Source organism: Anabrus simplex, chromosome 13 (assembly GCF_040414725.1).
Source record: "Anabrus simplex isolate iqAnaSimp1 chromosome 13, ASM4041472v1, whole genome shotgun sequence".
Lineage (NCBI taxonomy): Eukaryota > Metazoa > Arthropoda > Insecta > Orthoptera > Tettigoniidae > Anabrus > Anabrus simplex.
The window spans coordinates 51613765-51621633 of record NC_090277.1 but is presented as its reverse complement, the minus strand read 5'-3'; the positions used below and the strand labels follow the sequence as shown (position 1 = coordinate 51621633).

Genomic DNA, 7869 nt, shown 5'->3' with positions numbered 1-7869 from the left:
GCGATGACTACAAAATAAATATCTATTGTAGCCAGTTGAGCGGTGAATGGGAATGCTTAGTACTGAGGTGGATGATGGTCTGGTAGTAATACTAGAAGGTGATGCTAGGTAATGGAATTGTGTGGCAAAATATTCAGGAGGGTTTAGGTTCAGTATACGATGTAACTGAGAGACAGCGTGTAAATTTCGTTGCTCTCTTAAGCTTAGCCATGAAAGTCTATCAAATGCTGGAGCAATATGGTTAAACCTGAAATCAATCGAACACATGTGTTCTGTGCCTTGTGAAGCTTGATGGAAAGTGAGGCGTTCAGGTTACTGTAGACTACATCACAGTAGTCGAATGTTTGCATTACCATACTTTGGAGAAGCAGTTTTCATTTGGGGGTGAGGGGGTGGGTAGATATCTGAGTTTCTTAAGGGAATGTAAGGAATAAAACACTCGGACGAGGGTTAATGGATTGGAATATATTTATCAAGCGAAAGTTTCATCCTCAGTATGGCTTTTAGTGCCGGGATATCCCAGGACGGATTCGCCTCGCCAGGTGCAGGTCTTTCTATTTGACAACCGTAGGCGACCTGCGCGTCGTGATGAGGATGAAATGATGACGAAGACAACACATACACCCAGCCCGTGCCATTGGAATCAACCAATTAAGGTTAAAATCCCCGACCCGGCCGGGAATCGAACCCGAAACCCTCTGAACCGAAGGCCAGTACGCTGACCGTTCAGCCAACGAGTCGGACTTCATCCTCAGCGACAATTCAGTTTAAGAAATTTAGTGTCGTATCCGCCGTTTCGACAAAATCCATTTCTTTGAAAATACTTAAGAAAAGTGTAGGTAAACAATTGATATGAACAGCTCTAGTAGCAGATCATTGATCATTGAATTTCATTTGAACACTACCGAAGGTTATGCGGATTTAGGGAAAACGTAACGAGCAGTGGTGTCACCGTAATGAGACATACAAGGCATAATGAAGACTGAGAAAGTTTACCATTGCTTTCCTCACATTACATCAATATAATAACATAAAAGTCCTTAATTATTCTGAGAATTCTGTAAATATGAGTGATTTTGAGCTTTTTGCGCTCCAACTCCACTTAATATTTTGTAGTTTCTCACGATATGTTTTTATTGAATTGTGGCCCCTACGGGGCTTCCAAAAATTGTTCAAGCCAGTGATATTTCACACTGACTCTCCCGGGGCACTGGTCAAGTTTTCAACTAGCAATGATCGCACCTCAGTTGAACTTCATCGGTCACGATATTGCCACTGCGCAAAGACGTCTTTCTTAAATAAACTACCTCATACAGTTCTTGAGGAGCCGCAAGGTTCTTGTTAGTAAGTCCAAGAAAATGACCGTTGTAGAGGCTAATATTACATCACTAAATAATAAGATTATTACTTAATAATATGAATTATTAAGACCACCAAACGAATGCATTGTCACTTTAACGTATTGTGTAGCAGGTCCGTAAACTGTAACTTTTAATGTAATTCCTATTCTTGGTCTATTAATAGACTAGCCTTCCCTCTGTGCCTAGACGGGAGCACTACAAGCAGAGGGACGGCAGTTCGATCCCAGGACGGTGCATTTCAAACCAAGACTCGTTAGGTTACTTGCTGAGAAAACCTGTGTTCACAAAGGCGGCTGCTGAGGATGGGCGACTGTGAATACCAGCATTGAAAACTTTCCTCGTAGATGTAATTATTAGTCTAGATGATGATGAGGGTGGTGATGATGATGATAGTTGTCTTATAGGGCTAAGTATCATAGTATCTGCCACTTATGACGCCATGATTGAGGCTGTTTTAAAGTGACATTAACCCACAAATACTCCATTTACCCATCTTGTACGTAACTTTATACCTAGGTTGATGCTTTCATGGTCCTTAACATTATACATTATAACATTATAACAAATGATATTAAGCTTTTGGGCTTATACTGTGTCAAGAAAAGTAGGTGAAATTCTTTACGTTTCGTAGGAAACCTTCCTCCGCGTTTTCAGAATATAAGACTTCAACAATTAGAGTGCATTGTATCTTTATCATGCAGTGACATTAGAATATTACGAAGATTTTTTGCTATTTGCTTTACGTCGCACTGACACAGATATATCTTACGGCGACGATGGGATAGGAAAGGCCTAGGAATGGGAAGGAAGCGGCCGTGGCCTTAATTAAGGTACAGCCCCAGCATTTGCCTGGTGTGAAAATGGGAAACCACGGAAAACCATATTCAGGGCTGCCGACAGTGGGATTCGAACCCACTACCTTCCGGATGCAATCTCACAGCTGCGCGCTCCTAACCCCACGGCCAACTCGCCCGCTATATTACGAAGAATTGCAGCCATGCAGATATGGAGTTCAAACAATATATAGGCTACAGTAGTTTATGTATGTGTGCCTTCAGATAAGGTAATGAATCTTATCAAAACTTAACACAAATTGATGAAAACATTTCTTTGTAGACAAAGTGGGGGTCACAATTCTACGAAAAACTTAAAATTAAACAATTTCCTCAATTGTGGCGAACGCTGAAGCGCTAAAGGGCCCGAAAAGGTTTCGAACATCACTTCCGGCCTAAATGCAGTTCCGGAAAAATTGCCAAAAATTAGCTTGTTTCTTTATTCGTTTTCTGTTTGATTCATATTCTAGCCAAATTAACTTATTTACGTAATTCCTATCTGTAATGTGTTCCTTGGTTCAATGCCCTAATGTTTTTTTGATTATTTGAAATATGTCCACACCGAATGTAGATATAAGGGCTTAAGTGAAACTCTGCATTTACGCATATTAGCGCCCGTAATGGTAGAAAAAGGCAAACTGCTAATCTAATCGTCCGGATTACAATGATTAAGAAAAGGATTGTAATTTTCAGGTAAAGGCTTATCCATTTCAAAATTTATTTACCAAAAATTCGTAGCTCATATCCTTAGGATGTTTTCAACATTGAGTTGCTTGTCTGAAGGGCTAGAACTTTTTTTTTATTACTGTGTCTTAAACTTAACTTATTAAAATATCTTCACTCTGAGGGAGAAATAATATTAAAATACAACTTTTCTCTATAACGTGTTGGAATTAAACTGTAAATTCGATTTTTATAATAGTGTTAGAATATTTCAAGGATTTCCTAGACGAGGCTGTAAAGGCTCACCCATTTCACTCAGAAGGACTTGGGTTCGATTTTTCATAATGTTGAAAACGAAATTTCCACTTCTGGAGAGGAACATGACTCTAAGGTTCACTCAGCCTACCACAAGAATGAGTGCAAAGTTAATTCCTGGAGTTAAAGGCGAACGGGCGTAGTGCTAATGATTCTATCCCACTTAGTAACGTAGTTACGGATTGTGGAAGCCTTTCTACTCCTGAGGGCTTTCTGACTTGGACGGAAAAGACTTTTCTTTGCTTTTTCTTTGCATGCTTGTACGCATGGATGAAAATTTAAAATAAAATCAGAATCAAATCCACTACCCTGAGAACAGCTGATGTATCGTAGCCTATTTTAACTTCAACTATTGCTTCTTATACCATGCAACTTATATTCGAATACCTTCCCTATGTTTTAAATTTAATAAAAGTGCCCTCAAATTGACTGAGAAATAATATATGCCGTCAAATTATTTTCATGATATCCCTTGCCACCTCTAAGAAGCGACTAAACGGGGTAAGACCACGATTAGAGTATGGTTCCAGTGCAATGGAACCTCACAAGGATTACCTACCCCCTGTAGACTGAGGCGCTAGAATACACCCACGGCATCCCCTGCTTGTCGTAAAAGAGGCCCTAGGAGCTCTTGAAGTTTGGAGCGCAGGTTGGTGACCATGGGGCCCTTAGCTGAGTCCTGGAATTGTTTCCACTTAATTGCGTCAGGTTCATCACCTCTGATTGTTTTACGACCTTGATGGTATTAGGTAAGGCATTCGAGGCCTAGGGAGTCTTCAATTTTCATGCCCTTCGTGGCCCTTATATTTCTTTGATCAATACCTTCATTTTTCGAAGTGTCGGACCCCTTCCATTTTTTCCCTTGATTAGTGTTAATAGAGGATGGGTGGGCTTTGATTTGATTTGATTTGATTTGATTTGATTTGATTTGATTTGATTTGATTTGATTTGATTTGATTTGCATTCTTGCACGCAAATATGAATATTAAATAATACTAATAATAATATTGTTATTTGCTTTACGTCCCACTGACTACTTTCATGGTTTTCGGAAACATCGAGGTGCCGGAATTTAGTCCGGCAGGAGTTCTTTTCCGTGCCAGCAAATCTACCGAAACGAGGCTGACGTATTTGAGCACCTTCAAATACCACCGCGCTGAGTCAGGATCGAACCTGCCAAGTTGGGGTCAGAAGACCAGCGCCTCAACCGTCTGAAGCACTCAGCCCGTCTATTAAAAATAAAAATGAAATCCATTACCCTGAGAAACCAAACCCCAAACCTCATGGCACTACAGCCCTTGAAGGGCCTTGGCCTACCAAGCGACCGCTGCTCAGCCCGAAGGCCTGCAGATTGCGAGGTGTCGTGTGGTCAGCACGACGGATCCTCTTGGCTTTCTAGACCGGGGCCGCTATCTCAGCGTCAGATAGCTCCTCAATTCTATTCACGTAGGCTGAGTGGACCTCGAACCAGCCCTTAGGTCCAGGTAAAAATCCCTGACCTGGCCGGGAATCGAACCCGGGACCTCCGGGTAAGAAGCAGGCACGCTACCCCTACATCACGGGGCCGGCCCATTACCCTGAGAGAAGTTAATATATCTCATCGAAGTGTAAGTTTTTCTATTTTGTCTTTAACTACTGTTTCTAATACTTGTGTTTGACTACCTTTTCTATGTCTTATGCTTATTAAAATCATCCTCAAATTGACAGAGAAATAATTTATCACCTGTGGGTGGGGGCATCAAATTACTTTCACGATATCCTTTGCCTCATGTAAGAAGCGACTAAAAGGGGTAAGACCCCAATTAAAGTATGGTTCCAGTGTATGGGACCCTCACCAGAAATACTTGATTCGACAACAGGAGAAGATCCAAAGGAAAGCAGCACAATTTATCCTTGGTGATTTCCGACAAACGGGTAGTGTGACGAAAATGTTGCAAACTTTGAGCTGGGAAGACTTGGGAGTGAGGAGACGAGCAGTTCGACTAAGCGGTAGAATTCAGTTTTACCGAGCTCGATAGCTGCAGTCGCTTAAGTGCGGCCAGTATGCAGTATTCGGTAGATAGCAGGTTCGAACCCCACTGTCGGCAGCCCTGAAAAATGGTTTTCCGTGGTTTCCCATTTTCACACCAGGCAAATGCTGGGGCTGTACCTTAATTAAGGCCACGGCCGTTTCCTTCCCATTCCTAGCCCTTCCCTGTCCCATCGTCGCAATAAGACCTATCTGTGTCGGTGCGACGTAAAGCAACTAGCAAAAAATAAAAAATAAAACGAATTCAGTTTTTGAACGGATGGAAGAAGATAGAGTTGGAATTCGTTCGTAAGCGGAGGCATTAAGGATTGATATAATTCACCACGGGAGAATTTAGACACATTTCCATCTTCTTTGAAATTATTTAAGAAAGAACGAGGTAAACAAGTGATAGGGAATCTACCACCTGGGCGACAGGTCAACTGTAAGTGTAGCCCTAGGGGCTCTCAACTTGGGAACATGGGTAGGCGATCACTGGGCGAGTGTTACGTGGTTTTCGCTTATTTGTTCTAGGCACCTCCCTTTTATCTTATCTTTCCGTCCTCTCTTGGTCTACTCTTGTCTTCTTCTTGCTTTCTTTTGTCGGTCTTCGTAGGGTCGGATCTCTTCCTTTTCGCTCTTTCATGCAAATAGGTAATAGAAGATGTACCGGCAGTCAGAATTACCAGAAAATAAAAGAGTAATGGCTACACTGACGAGGCACAGTCGTCAGAAAAAAAAACAGAAGAAGAAGAATAATGGCACGCTGTATTTGTTGTTTGGGTGATCAGTCCATAGGCTGACTTGATGCAGCTCTCCATGCCATTCTATCCTGTGCTAACCTTTTCATCTCCATGTAAATCGTGCATCAAATTCTAATCTAGTCTTTAATTTATACCGTCTACACTTCCCTCAAAAACTAAGTGAACAAGTTCCTGGTATTTTAAGATTTGTCCTGTCATTCTATTCCTTCTTCTGGTCATATTTTACCAAGTCATTCTCCTCCCACCAATTCGATTCAGTTTCCCTTCAATCGTGATTCGCTCTGTCCATGTAACCTTCAGCACTCTTCTGTAACATCGCGTTTCGAAAGCTTCTATTCTCTTTCTTTCTGAGCTAGTTATCGTCCATGTTTCACTTCCATACAATGCCACACTCCAGACCAAAGTCTTCAAAAACATATTTCTAATTTCTATATCAATGTTGGAAGTGAGCTAATGCATTTTCTTAAGAAAGACCTTCCTTGCTTGTGCTGTCTCCATTTTATGTCCTCCTTAGTACTACCTTAATTTTTTATTTTACGAAGGCTGATCAACAAAGAGTGAGACTGATTTTTTCACAGAAGTTTATTACTCCATTTCAACGTTTACATGATCTTTTTCAAAGTAGTACCTTCCTAGTTCAGTGCTCTTTTTATAGCGTCTCTGCCAGTCCTTCAATACATGCTGCAGACCATTCTTTGCCAGGCCCTTGAGAATCGCCTCACTTTTCTTGAGCACTGCTTCAGAGTTCTCAAATCGAATGTCCCTAACTTTTGCCTTTAATGATGGGAATAAATAATCACAGGGTGCAAGATCAGGGCTATAAGGTGGATGCGGTACACAGGTAATGTTGAATCGAGCCAGAAACTGCATGACTTGATTTGCGACGTGAGACTGTGCATTGTCATGATGAAGTCGCCATCCAGTCCGAGAAAGCACTGATCGTTTCTTTGCAATGTGCTTCCTCAGTGTAGCCAATACTGACGTGTAGTAACAATAGTGTGAGGGGAAACTATATGCTGGTAAATCATTCCATTACAGTCAAAAAATATAAAACAACTTTTGCCTTTTTTTTCTTTTCTTTTTTTTTTTTTTTTTTTTTTTTTTGCAATTTCCACACTGTGCTGGCTTGTTTTCCATCAGGATCATAATGATGCTTCAGGTTTTCGTAAGTTTCAGTGGCTGTGTGGTTTAAACGAAAACAGAATTTGATTGCGCTGTACTGCTCCTCTCGCTTCTACAAAATAGAGCATTACTACCAACCTACCGATACGAGAGTGCTGACACCTACGGACATTATACATAAAAACCAGCTATTTCGAAATATTTATGCTACAGATAGGAAACTATCATGGAAGCCACAGAAAAAAATCAGTCTCAGTCTTTGTTGATCAGCCCTCGTACTACCCAAGTAACAATATTCATCTACTTCCTTCAAGACTTCATAATATTTGCTGCATCATATGACTTTGTTCAACTGCACTCCATTACTATTGTTTTGAATTTGTTTATTTTCACCATGTACTTACTCCTTCAAGACTGTATTCGTACCATTCAACAATTTCTCCAGATCTTCTGCAGACTCTGATAAAATAACAATGCCATCGGTAAATCCCAGAGTATTGATTTCTTGTCCTTGGATTTTGATTCCTTTACCGCCAAATGCAGCCTTGCCTAGCTCGTTTCTGGATTGTTGCTTCTTTTTCAAAGCCCTCGACTCTTAACACTGCAGACTGATTTTTGTACAGAGGTAAGGTAAGTGTGTATTCTGCCCGAAGGCAGGTCCGAACCTCCGCAGAGGTGTACCTGAGCCGGAGTTTACGTGCGGTAGGGTGACCAGTTCCTTTCCGCTCCTCCATTCCCTTACCCTCACCAACAGCGCGTGGCAACCCATCCAAATCTTGACCACGCCCAATGTTGCTTAACTT

At 41.3% G+C, this 7869-nt stretch overlaps 1 non-coding gene across 1 annotated transcript; it reads right to left on the bottom strand.

The window, feature by feature from the left end:
• Window positions 1-1147: 1147 nt before the first annotated feature.
• On the bottom strand, window positions 1148-1287 carry LOC136885176 (U4 spliceosomal RNA). The gene has a single exon (XR_010861491.1). It is a non-coding gene; the product is annotated as a U4 spliceosomal RNA (small nuclear RNA).
• Window positions 1288-7869: the final 6582 nt, after the last annotated feature.